This window comes from Gekko japonicus, unplaced genomic scaffold (assembly GCF_001447785.1).
Source record: "Gekko japonicus isolate JY-2015 unplaced genomic scaffold, Gekko_japonicus_V1.1 scaffold524, whole genome shotgun sequence".
In the NCBI taxonomy this organism is placed as follows: domain Eukaryota; kingdom Metazoa; phylum Chordata; class Lepidosauria; order Squamata; family Gekkonidae; genus Gekko; species Gekko japonicus.
The window spans coordinates 657776-671003 of NW_015170906.1; positions in this window are offsets into that span (position 1 = coordinate 657776).

Here is a 13228-nt window from a genome sequence, read left to right on the forward strand (position 1 = left end):
ACCATATTTTAACATGCATTTTACTCTTGGTTCACCTACTTCATCCTGCATACTTTTGCTATGCTACAGTGGAGTTCATATGCATATTCTAGAAAACAAATTTCAATTGTTTAATTGCCATGGCTCAGATTGGCTAACTTGAATGTCCATTAAAAACTGTGGGTTTGCATTTGATTCGAAGGTAGTACAATTATGAAAAGACGCCGGCATAGAAATCAAACTGCTTGTTTGGGCCTCCTTGTTTGAAGTTTTTTCACTGAATTAATATTCATTGGATTGAGACAAAAACCTTCTTTTAAAGACTAGTTTCCCCTTCATAATCCTGTCAAACAATTTGGAAATGGTGAGGAGAGACTTGAAACAAAATACTGTGGTTTGTGCTAGTAGAAATTGACGACCCTTATATTTAAATGAAGTCCTGTAGTACTTAGTTGTACGAAATGTCTGTGCTTCTGTCTGAGTAAGGATTCAGGATTTTGCTCATAAAGCTTATGTAGCTACTAAATATGAGGGGAAAGCAGGTGGCTTTCTAATACCTGATGACATGCAACAGCAACAAAAAGTCCATTGCTTGTTGAGCAGTCCACTCCACAATCTAACAGTCATATAAATTAGCAAAGCCAAATCTTGATTTAACCTTAAGCTGGGTTGAAACGGTGCTTAATATTACCCATTATGGCTCATAAGCAAGATCTTTCAAAAAGTGGTAAAGTGCAGCTTTTTGCATTGAAATGAAATCATCTATTACTGAATCCAGAAAGGACTGGAAATTTAACTCAAACTGTGCTACAGCTTAAGTGGATTCTGTGGCTGTGTCCAGTAGTCTATTCAAAGTGCAAGTTTTTTACATGATTTAAATTCTGGAAAGTTCTTACAAGTACCAAAAATATACGTGTATGGATGGAAATTTGAGCACCCACCTGTCCACAAACATGTCTTAATTATATCTTTAAAAGATGATGGTGCTGTCCTAAATATTTCAATGGTATGTGTATTGAGTCAAAAGAATAAAATTTGGGTTTTTTCCATGTTTCCAATTAAATGCAGAGAACAATCTAATTAGACCATCATTGCTTTTAGAAAATTTTTCTCCTTTTTAGAACCGCATTAACAAATAACTAAATGCCAGAGTGCAGTCTAAAATATATTTTGTTCATTCTGTGTTTTGACCCTTATTTATTAAAGCATTTCAGGGGGGAGAGAACCCCTGTAAGAATCTCTCAAGCATTTGTTCTTCAAGATGGGGGAGGAATAATGAAATGGGATTCAATATTTGATCACTCATTTATAGCAGTTGCTTAAATGTCTTTTATCGATATGAAGGTGATTTTGAAGCAAACTAATGCCAGAGTTTTGTTCATTCAGAAACCTTTGTCAAAAGACTTCTGCAAATTCTTATTCCCTGTATATCCTAGCATTGCAGTATGAACAAGTTAATCAGGTCACTGAAAATTATTTGAACTAATGAAGGAAAATGTCTAAATCTTCAGAGGGAATTGTTCTAGGCCTAGTTCCTTCATTGGGGATTCTTTTTCCTAGCTGTAGAAGACTCCAATCTTCAGTTGACCAGCTGTTTTAAAGAAGTATATCCCCAGAATTTCTGTTCAAATTGAAAAGAACTGGAAGATCTTAAGCTTTAATAATCAGCTCTATGAATGACTACCTCATTTATCAAAGCCTGATTATATTTTCACCTTGTCTGCATTTGTATGCCATTATTTGAACTCATTTGCTTTTTTGAACATTGGGGAAAAACATGCTTGTAAGGCTATTATGAGCAAAGTGAGGAAATACATGAAAATAACTTTGCTTTAAGAGTACCAGGAAACTCCTAGGGCCTACCAGATTGGAGTCTTTGTGCAAGCAAATCTTGGAACTTCATTTAGGACGCTTTGCCTGGCCAAGCATGATTTGGGGTTTTGCAGTTCTTACACATGAGCCAGATTTTTCATTCCTTGCCTATATAATCCTTCAAGTTAAAAATTGGACTGTTTTGTGTGAATAGACATTTCATGGAGTATTTATACTGGCCTTTTTAAAAAAACAACAACCACCACTGAATGGTTTAAAGCCACTGAAGTTCTAAGAGCTTTGTAAGATGAGGGCTCTGAGCTGTATTTTCCCATTTCTCTGCAAATGGAAGCTTCTGTTAACTTGGGGCTTGGCACTGAGCGGCTTTGTGTAATAAATTTGATATGGACTCCTACAAAATCGATAGTGACTCACCAAGGTGCACATTTAATTTTGCAATGGTTGGAGTATCAACAAAACAAAAACAAAACAAAAAAACACCCTTGTCTGATCTTCATTACACAATGAAGGTGCTATCTGCTAAGTAGCTGCGTTGTCTTGGTTAGAGTGAAAGTTAATTTTCCTCTTTTAATGCTTTGTTAAGGAGGTTACCAGAAGCTCTGAATGACAGTTCAGAATATTATTGCATTAAAAATTTTTCTGATGTTATCCAGAAACCTACAAGTGTAACTTCTGTTTTAACTCCTTCCTTTTATTACCTGACTATCAGGGAGGCGTGGTTGAGGCTGCCCTGACCTGACATGTCATGCTGTCGACTTGCTAGGTGGGGTTCGCAGGGGACAGAGTAACCATTGGATTTATCGGTAAGATAAAACTTTCTTTCTCATTTTTCTGTAGTAAGGTGAAAGGGCTTTTCTGGGTGGGTGGGGAGGGATTATGTCCCCTTGCCTTCGCCTCTCCTCACTGTTCCAACTTCCTTGGGTTTCCTGTTCTTTTTTTTTTTCTTTTTTTAAACACATTTTTTTATAGTGGATGCCTCAGTGGATTGCCTGAGAGGTGAGTATGAATGAGATCATGCTGGTTTTAAGAAAACGTAGATTTGAATTTATATTGGCGCAGATTGTTGAGACTTTTGTAGCTGCCTTATGGGAGCACAGTTCAGATGACTGAACACATTGGGAGGGAGACCAGGCATGAGCACACTGGTTTGGCTCCCCACCTCCACGTGGTTGCCAGCCGTTGAGCATAGTGCCTATGCATGGAGCCAGTGTCCACATGTGCAATACTGCTTGCTGAATGTTGCTGGTTGTGTGTGGGGGGGAGGGGGCATACACACAGACACTTCCTCCACATAGATATATCATGCAGACGACCTTCAGAGGTGGTGGTGGTGGTGGAACAGCCAGCATGCCATCTCTGCACATTCAGTGTGCTGGGGAGAGAGATCGGTATAGTGCTACTGAGTTAAGTTTTATTAAGTTTTATCTGTTCTGACTGACCAGAGCTCTGTTGCCCAAGATCCATCATTGGCATGCAGCAAGCTCTCCTTGTACCTCATGAGCTTTGTTTCTCAGTCAGCCACCCCTTCTGCCTCACACAGCAAAACCATTTTAAAAAAAAATCTTAACCTGGAAGTTTGAAAAGCAGTTTGTGATAACAATCTGGGAGTTTGCTTTGAGCCCCTCTGGATAAGGACAAGTCCTCAAGTTGAAAGAAGCCCCCCCCCCCCCCCCCCCCGCCCCCACACGCCAGACGAACACCAAAACAACAGATTTTTTTTACTGCCAGGAAGTCTTTTGGAGTTAGTCTCAGATTCTGAATAGAAGACCGGCTGCTTAGTTAATCAGCTGGAGTTCTAACTTTTGACTTTAAAACAGCGCCACCCTGGTTGACCCTAGAGTGCTCAAGCTGAAGTTCCCAAACTTTAAGAGATGTTCTTTTCGGGTCAGAGAAACAGTTCAGATTTCTAGGAAACATCAGCAGATCTATAGCATTGCCTCTGCACAAGTCTGAAGTGTGTCCTTATGCATTGACAGTGTGGTTTAGGTGCTGTTAAAAGTTACTATTAAAACTGGCAAGCCCGACTTCTGGTCAGATAAATCCAAACAGTATTAAATTTCCAGTGGGATTCTTCCATTCACGCCATTTGTATTTGAATTAAATGTGCGTTATGAAAGGGGTGAAGGTATTTTTAAACTGTGACAATATCTGCTTGTAATAAGTGTTGACAGTAAATAATGGGGTGAGGCAGCTGTGGAATGACCTCATTTTGCAGTTGGATGGTAACCTGACGGTCTTTGAGGAAAACTGGTACACCCCTGTTTTCCCCCCCTCTTCTTCCTTCCATATTCTCAAGCTGAAAAAGGACTCCTTGTAACATGGATAGAGCAGCTTATTTTGTTCACCTGTGACAGGGGGCTTTCTAGAATGCTCAGCGACTGCAGAAGTAGAGGAGTGCATAGTTCAGTGTTAAACATGGCTGTGCAACTTCAGGTTACAAGGTGTCCTCATACCACCCAGATTCACAACTTGAGTCTTCTTTAAAATAGAGGCATCTTGCCTGTCTTCATTTTAGCATATTTAATAAAACTCTGAAAATGAATTCTCTGAACATGCCGGTTAATCTTCTGTGGTTCAATTCAATTGACATCAGTTAATACTGTCTTACTGGCAATCTCTCTTGTCACTAATAGGTCTGAAATAACATAGGTTGCATTCCCCCCTCCCTAGGTTCTTTCTCTGCTTTCTTGGGGGTCCTTAATTGTCATGGTGCTAAAAAAAATTTTTAATTTAAAAGAACAGTTAAAAATAGGAAAACAAATCCTGATGTTTATGCAGAGCAAACAGGGAAGTGTCTATTTTATGTGCTGCTGACGCTTCTAACAGGGGCATCCATTTTTCTTGGAGATTGTCAGGGACAGGTTGATTTTCAGATCGAAGGATACTAGTGGAAACTTTGTCCTGTAGAAAAAAGTCCCACAATTTCAGATACATCGCTCAGTAGCAGTGTCTTCTTAGATTTCCAATGAAATGCTATAACATTCCTAGCAGCCGCAAGACATAATTCTATTTGCTCTTTCATAAGTTCATTGGGGGGCGGGATGGCTCCAATAATTCAGGAGAAACAAGGAGAGTTGCAGTTGAAGGGCGCAACCTGTAATTAAAAATATTTGGGCATTAACTTCTCTCCAGAAGGCCTGGACCTTGGGACACTCCCACCAACAATGAATATAGGTGCCCCGGCCACCACAATTTCTCCAACATCTGTCAGGAATCGCGGGGTTGATGCCATGCAGCTGATGTGGGGTCAGGTACCATCGAAATAGAAGTTTATAGGTTAACATTTGAATATTGGTGGAATGGGAGCGGCAAAGAGGAATGGTGCTAAATTTCATCTCTCGGTGTGTGCTGTTTCTGAATGCAATGTGGATATTACTTAGATTCTTGCCTAATGTTGGATTTCTCCAGGATTTAAATGTACTGAGCTAAAGAATGGTTGATATAAGGCCAACAGTTTCCTCTTAGCCTTCTCTGAGCATTTCAGACTGAAAAGAAAATACACCTCAGTTCTCTTACAGGGGAATCATTGGTGTTACAAGCACGGAAAATGCTGGGTTTCTTCCTTAAATCTACTGTGCTTTTTAGCCCTTTAAGGAACCTTTTGTAAGGATTCAGAACTTCTGCAGTTGGTCACGACTAAGCAGAAGGGGAAACAGACTTTGGTTGAAAGAATTACATTTTAAATCATAGTTATTACAACCCTGGAATGAAATGAGGTCTCACTGACACCATAATACTTTCATAACGCTTATGTGGATAACTGCATTTGGTGATATCAAATATTCCGTATAGGGTTGTGTGAGCAGGAAAGAAATTGGCTTGGATCCTGAGGTGCTCTTCGGCTGGCACCCATGCTTGCTCCTACTGAATGGCTTTTCTGTCTGGAAAGGATGGGATTTTTTCTGTTTTGTCCTTCCTGCAGCAGACTCCAAATTTGCTCCTCACTTTGTCCTCTCACCCCGAGGAGCACAGTTTTGGGGTCTCAGAAGGCTGTAGTGTGTGGGGTGTGGTGAAAGCCACCGAGTACATTACTGGCTTCTGATTCGCAGTCTTTGCTTTCACTCCTCAGAGTTGCTGTTCGTGCCTTATTGGCCCACTGAAGTCTGTGCTTTGAAACACATTATGAGACATTCCTAGCTTAGAGGGTGTGAAAGCCTGGAAAACAAACTGGAACAATTTTGGGGGGGAACTGGGGATTTTTTGTTTCCTTCCAAGGCCTCCCCTCCCCCATGCTTTCTGACAGAAAATTAGGGAAAAACTCCTATGAGGAGTAGGAAAAAACTTAAGAGTGAGTTCAGAGCTTTTGAAGATGAGGCGGGCGGGCTGTAGACATACGCACTTCTTAAAATCCGAGATGCATTTCTGCACCTGGAAGGATACCAAATCTTCATTAGAGGAGCATGCAGGGCTCCCATTGCCTCTCAACAGTTGTATGCCTTCTGATGTCCTTTTGACCTGATGTGGTTGATCTTTTCACCTCTCCCTCCAACCACGGTGACACATTGACCCATGGACTGGGCAAAAAGTAGCTCACTGCCCTACTTTTCAGGAGGGAGAAAAAAATATCAGTAGAAGGTGGGTCAGCAACTAAACCGAAGCCTCAGAGGAAAACTTGAACGTTTCATGGAGAATTTAGCTGTCTCTAACCAGATAGCAAAAATGAAAGTTTGTGTGCTAAGATAACATAGGGTACAGTTTTCTCTCAAGTATTGGTTTTGGGTATATTTGCAATTTTGCTTGTACATAAGAACATAAGAGAAGCCAATGTTGGATCAGGCCAATGGCCCATCTAGTCCAATACTCTGTCACACATTGGCCAAAAATACCAGGTGCCATCAGGAAGCCAGGACACTAGAAGCCCTCCCACTGTTGCACCAAGAATACAGAGCATCACTTGCCCCAGACTGAAGAGTTCCTACCTATACCTTGTGGCTAATAGCCACTAATGGACCTCTGCTCCATATGTATATCCAATTTCCACTTGAAGCCGTCCATGCTTGTAGCTGCCACCACCTCCTGTGGCAGTGAATTCCATGTGTTAAGCACTCTTTGGGTGAAGAACAAAGTGTTGTTCTTCACCCAAAGAGTGATTATGAGACATAACTTTTTCCTGTGGGTATGTCAAGTATTGCAATTTTATATGCCATGTAAGTTGTAATTGATGCATTTTATGTTACTAAAGCAGTAAAATTAGTTTAGGTTTGATAGGACCAAATGTTGCATATACGTCAATTTCCCCCAAATTTCTAGGGTTGCCCCACCCCAAAGGGGGGAGGATTATGTTGCAGATATTATTTTTAATTTTCCTCAGACAGCCAACATTTGGGAGAATTTCACACAAATTGTCTATATTCAAGAGGTGCTGTGATAAATTAGCCCTTTTGTTCTTGGGCGATTTGGACAGCCTGCTGCTTAGAGCAGTTAATTCATGAGTCAGCGGAAAACCCCCCATCTGTATAACTTTTTAAAATATGGAGTATGGTGGTAATACCACACTTACATCTTGGTCTTTCTTCATGGAACTCCGAATGGCATACCTGCAGGTTATTCTGTTTCAGTCATATAGCCCTGTTGGGTAGACAGGCCACGGATGGGTAGTTGGCCCACAGTCACCCGGATAGACATTCCAGCATAGGGAGTCATAGCAGAGGCCTTTGAGCTCAGTCTCTGAAGTCCATGTTCTTGCTAATAATTCTTGCTTCGAGTAACATTCCTTTTCACCAATAACCGCATTAATATTCAGTGCCATCACACCAGAAATTTTCTTACTGAATATTATCCCAGATGGGCCAAAATATAATGAAGTATGTATTATTGTTTACATAGTCACACTGTCGAGAATATGTATAGCTAAGAACTGGAAATCTGATTGTATACCGAGTATGGAAGATTTAATTAGCACTCTCTTTAATATAATTGAAATGGATAAATTAAACATGTTTTTGGCGGGTAAAACGGAAGAAAAATTTAAACAGAAATGGCAAAAAGCCATAAAATGGTACGAGGAAAAAGTTAAATCCAGAACCCCCTCCTAATTGTTGAAAAACAGGGGCAAATTTATGCATGCTATGTATGTTATGGAAAACTGAAAATAAAAAATTTAAAAAAAAAAAAAATTCAGTGCCATCACAGTCTCAAGGGGACAGTCCTTCACACTGTACTTAATGATACAGGTTATACTTTCCATATGATTTTAACATCACAACAGGAATTCCCATCCTTCTGCTGCACGCTTCTGAAGATGTCCTTATTAATGGTGACATCAGTTACCAGATGAACAGGGGATGAAGCAGTTTCACAACACCCTGTGTTAATTTGCAAATTTAAAGAGGTGCTAGATTTAACAGTGGGGGGAAGGTCACATCTCTGACCTGCGGGCTTTTCTTGCCAATTTCTCTTAGAGACACCCCTGTCAGCTAACTTGCATATTCATCTGCCCCACATCTTAATGTTTAGAACACCTCAATTTTCAGCATCTAGTGGTGTAGAACATAACGAGCTCACTAAGGCGGACATGCGCCATGCTTTTTAAGACAGTGCTTGAAACATCCTGTTTAATTGGGAAAGTGAGGAACAAGCAAGCCTGTGTGGCCCAGTATTGATCTCTAGCATCTCCCTCAGGCGCTAAGCAAAACTACGGCATTCTGGTCATCTGGTATTAGCTGTGGGACGTACAGACAGTCCTGGGTAATTTTCTCCTTCCTTTAATTCTCTTGAAAATACACCACAGATTACTTTCTTTGTTTTACTTTATTCCCCCTTAATGACAGTTGCGTTCTGAGCAGGTCCTCAATAACTTATGCCAGGTCTTCTTAGAAAGAATTTGAGGTATGTACAAGGCAGTTTGTGTATATACATGTGTGCTATGCAATCCTGGGCCAAGGAGGTGTGTGGGTAAAAAGAGACTGGGTGGGAGAGGAGAGAATTTTGCAGTGGATGCTAGGGGATTTTCTGCAAATCCTTTCACACAGAGAACACCACAGACCTTGGCTTCTCTTCAGCTGGTCAAAAGTACTTTTTTGAGAGAGAGAGAAGGAGGTCAGCACATCGATATCAGACAAGTCCTCTGGAATGAAAAGGTAAATAAAGAAAAACTAAGTTGCGTAACAGAGTTGGGAACATGTCACATTAATTGGGATAGTTATGCTGCTTGGAATGCTGTTGAAGTATTGGGAGAATATAGTAGAACAAGTGGGGCCTGTGACACTTGTGGGGGGATTCCTCCCACCCCTTAGCTGCCTTCCCCCACTCCCCCATCGCTGCTGGGCCCACCAAGAGTCCTGGTCTCATTTGCCAAGCCTGCCATGGCTTCTCCCCTCTCCTAAATTGCTGCTGCTGTCCCCTGGGCAGCTGCAGCTTCCAGCCTTGCCCCTGCAGCCCCAGCCTGTTGCTAGGCCTATCACAGCTTCTCCGCCCCACCCCCCCAAGTAATCCAATACCATTGCCGTGCCCACAGTGACTTCTTGCCCCCTGTCATCACTGCTGCCCTCAGGGGGCCTGCTTCTTCCCCCCCCCCCGCCCCCAACATCACTAACACCTGACGGAGGTAGGTGCAGACAATGCTTTCATTTTGAGGTGGATTTAAGCCCCCCATGTATTTTTAATTGTTTTCAATAGAAAAGAGCAAGAGTCCAGTAGCACCTTAAAGACAAACAAAATATGTGAGTCACTGCTCACTTCTTCAGATACTTCTTCAGTGAACTATCTGAAGAAGTGAGCAGTGACTCACGAAAGTGCCTACCATGCCACATATTTTGTTAGGCTTTAAGGTGCTACTAGAGTCTTGCTCTTTTCTACTGCTGCAGGTAGACTAACACAGCTACCCATCTTAATTGTTTTCAGATTTTTCTGCAAACCTGGCAGCGGGTCCCCCAAGTTTGCAGAGGTATTCATTTTCTTTGTCTGTGGCCCCGATCCAAAAATTTAAATGTCTGCAGATGGGGCCACATTACTAGAATGTAAGATTGGGTTTGCTTGGAGAAATCAAATCAGAAATATTGTAAATTTCTACGAAACTGCAAAGTCTTTTCACGGTCTTCTTAGGGTTTCAAGTACAAGGCCCTGGATATGGACTCTGTGTTGGTCCATTTTAGCCCAGTACTGCCTGGCATCAGTTCTTCAGGGTCTCAAGCACTGCGATCACTGACCCAGGGAGGACAGCGTGGGAGCTATATATGTATGCAAAGCGTTGGTTCTACCCAGGCCTTCCCAGCTTTGATGATACTGGGGTGAAGACCGATGAGATGCCTTTCTGTAAATAGGTTGATGCAGCTGTTCTTCATGACCTTGTGGCTGTATAACAGAACAGCTGCGCGCTGGGTGCCCAATAGGACCAGCTAAATGGCTAATCAAAGATACTGTGTCAACGGGTCTGTCTTCTTGCCTAATTGGTGCTGTAGAGCTGGGGTTGGATTCTGCTGAACATACCTGCTGGTGGAAGGGGGGTAATTCTCTCCCCTTTGTGTCAGGCCTCTCCCCCCACCCCCATGCTTTGCCTATACCCCAGGTACAGCATTGGGGGTTACAGCAGGAGGCAAGAGATCCTGTCCGCAGCGCCAGGATCGAAGCCTCAGTCTTTGATTTCCTATACATGTTGTTATTAACAAACAGAGGGGGGATTGAGTGAAGTCAAATAACCTTGCTGTTTTATTCTTTCTCCTGTAGGAACTCATTTTCTTTGCACATCCACCAAATGGAAGGGACTGCATTTTGCAGGAGGGGATCCTGCTTATCACCATTGAAACGGGATGGACTCCCAAAGAGCTGCTAAGTGTATTTTATGCAAAATAAGCACTCTCTCAAGGAAATTATTTTCACCTCCCCCCCCCTGCCCCTTTTTCAGACAGCTGGCTCCCAATGCTAGATCACAAGGCCACTTTTGAAAGTCCTTGCAGTTTCAAAAGCCATATGCTACAAAGATATGGGAGACTGAAGAGGGAAAACACACTCTTGCATCCATGTGCCCTTTTGTACCCATCATAGTTTTCAGCACAGCAGTCTGCACGCATGGTGCACTATAAATATTTTTTTTAAAAATCACAGTAAAGAGTGCACAATCCTGGTAAGAAGGACGCTGATTTTGGAACAAAGCACAGGCACCAGGACGACAAACCAATTGACATTTAAAAGTTGTATCATAAAGCACTGATTTTGGGTGTACTCAAAAATCTTGCTGTGAAAAGAAAGCTTTGAATTGGTACAAGTAATCAAAGAGGCTCATGCCCTGTTACTTGGAACTGTTCAGTATCTGACCACATGAAATCCTAAATGGATTGTTAAGAGCTCTGAAAGCTTTTTCTCTTCCCAATAGGTGAGGTTGTTAACAAAAATCGAGGAGAGAATGTTGTAAGACACTTTGCCTCCCTGTTGGGGAGAAAGGCCAGGCTATAAATGCAGAAAATAAATATAAGGACAGATTATATTCCACTTGTAATTGCGAAGTGACACATAATGGATTTTTTTAAAGGGCGCTTTAGAAGACAAATACGAGATTTAAAATTATGAATGCCACAGAACGGGCAGCTACGTCGAAGTATCTCCAGAGATCCCAAGGTAACGCAGTGAAATGGATTGGCAGAAGGGAGGGATACGATAGGCAGACGTCCTCTTGCACGCAATGCACAACAGTAGTGATCCCACCCACGAGATAAGCCACCAGCTCAAGTTATCGTAACTTCTTTGGCTCTTAGCCACGCTAAATGAACGGAACCTCCGTGTACAGAGGATCTGTACTGCAGAGGGGGCAAACAGGTGAAAGCGTTTCCTTCCAGCCTTGCCTGTGAGCCCCGTTGGTGATGGGATGCTGGAGTAGAGGGATTGTTGGGCTGACCCAGCAGGGCAGTTGTGACTTGGGGGTTCAAGCCACTGAATGACTAGTGGGCTTTAAAAGGGAGCCACATTTTCATTATTGGGGTCAGCAGCCCAGAATCGCTGACTTGCTTTAAACAAAGGGTCCAGTGCTATGGGGACACTGCTGTACTTGACAAAGGAAGGTAAATGTAGCCTTTTATTTTCCAGCTCTCTTCCAAGTGCTCCTGCTAGTGGATGTGTTAGGGGAATCCTTCTCTGTCAGTGGCAGCTCTTTTGCTTTGAGGGGCAGAACACCTTGCTAGGAATCTGGGCGTTGGTTTAAATTGGATGCACGATGGGGCGCACTTCTTCCATCAGACCTAGCTGTCGGCTAATTCGTTAACGCTCAGGCATAGGAATGAACTAGCCAGCTTTTTTAAATTGGCACGACGTATAGGTATGCAGGACCTAAGAACAAGAGGCAGTCAGGATGATCCTTTATTGGAAAGCAAACTCTTAAACTGAGGGTTTACAGGTGCCACAGCCCATCTGGTTCAGAGCCCATCCGAAGTGTTCCCATTAGGATTTCAAGGAAGACTTATTGGAATTGAAATGGAGCTGTAGGAGCCCACTTAGAAGGCCATCTTCTGTCAAGAATCTCAAGGTCAGAGTTGGTGGTATAGAAAGAGAAGAAGCCTGTGAAGAACTTTTATTCTAAGAGAGAGAGAGAGAGAGAGAGAGAGAGAGAGAGAGAGAGAGAGAGAGTATTGCAAAGTTGCTGGCCTGAAAACTCACCTTTTGGCAGGAGGAGAGGTCTTGCAAAACAAAACAAGGTATATTTGGATCAAGAGAAGTTCTGAAATGAATATTCAAAGAAATCTCATTCGGAGAGATGGTCCAACAAGATTTCTATGGGGCTGATTGACATCTTAAAAGTTCCTGGTTTGGATCTCATCTCTGCCATTAGGCAAGCCAGTGTCTCTCCACTTCATCCCTATTTTGTAATATGGGGGTGATGATGAGATATGCGAAGAAAGCTGCCTTAAACTGAACCAGACCATTGTTCCATCAAGGTCAGTATTGCCCAATCAGGCTGGCAGCTGCTTCCCAGGGTCTCTTGGAAGTCTTTCACGTCACCTGCTGCCTGGTCCTTTTAAGTGGAGATGCCAGGGATTGGACCTGGGACCTTCTGCATGCCAGACCACTGAGCCACAGCCCCTCTCTTACCATGCAGACGTTTTGTAAGAATGAAAAAAGGTATGCCAACAACTGTAGACTCCTTCATTTATTAGTATTCAGCAAAAGTTGGTTCTCTGGTTAGGAGCGTGGACTCCAATCTGGGAGAAACGGGTTTGGTTCCCCACTCCTCCACATGCAGCTGCTGTTGTGACCTTGGGTCAGTCGCAAGTTCTTTCAGAGCTGTTCTCTCACGAGCAGTTCTCGAAAGAGCTCTCTCAGCCCCACCTACCTCACAGGGTGTCTGTTGTGGAGAGAGGGAGGGAGAGGAGATTGTAGGCCGCTCTGAGACTCCTTCAGGTAGTGAAGTATAAATCCAGTCTCTTCTTCTCAAAATGCTTGGGGTGTCTGAAGCAGCTAGCCGAATATAGCTGAAGCAACTAGGACTTTG